We start from the raw sequence: 776 nt of genomic DNA on the forward strand, positions 1-776 counted from the left end.
GGTTTAGTAAGTTCCAAACCGCTTTCATGGTACACACCAAAGAGGAGAGGCCGTGATGATGGTTCCATGGCCCTGGATTAAAGCCAGTCATCCGGTCAGGGGGCATGGGTGTTTCCGGTTGGGACCGAGAGGGGGGCACCCCTTAGAGCGCGCGTATATAAATTTGATCCCATGCTATTCGAGATTGTGATCTCCCCGTCTCAAAAGTTTTTCTTGGACGATGACTAGGGTGATTCCTAGCATCGAGAGGTAGGATGGGTGTGTACCGGTTAGCTGTGTTTTCTTCTGAAATACCGTAAACGGAACTAGTCCTTCGTGACTACGGAAATCCGTTGACTGTGGGAAAAATTTTGTACAAACTCTGCAGAGTCATATATTCCTCCAAATCATCTCTTCCATGTCAAGTTTCGTTCCTTCTTATCCTAATCAATTGTCAGCTTTGATGATAGAGACTCCGGTGAATCACATGAGTGCTAAGTCCGGTTAAATGATCACTCCTGTGGATGGACTAACCAGTTTGTTTCATGAATTGAATGTTTATTATGAGTATTATTTACTTGTGAATAAAAGCCCTTTTTGTGATGTCGCTCAGACGTCCGACTGTGGCATTTCTTTTTAAAGCCATTTATGTGATGTCGCTCAGACGTCCGACTGTAGCATTTCTTTTTAAAGCCCTTTCTGCGATGTCGCTCAGACGTCCGACTGTGGCATTTCTTTTTTAAGCCCTTTATGCGATGTCGCTCAGACGTCCAACTTTGGCATTTCTTTTAAAGCCC

Source organism: Triticum aestivum, chromosome 4B, assembly GCF_018294505.1.
Source record: "Triticum aestivum cultivar Chinese Spring chromosome 4B, IWGSC CS RefSeq v2.1, whole genome shotgun sequence".
Classification (NCBI taxonomy): domain Eukaryota; kingdom Viridiplantae; phylum Streptophyta; class Magnoliopsida; order Poales; family Poaceae; genus Triticum; species Triticum aestivum.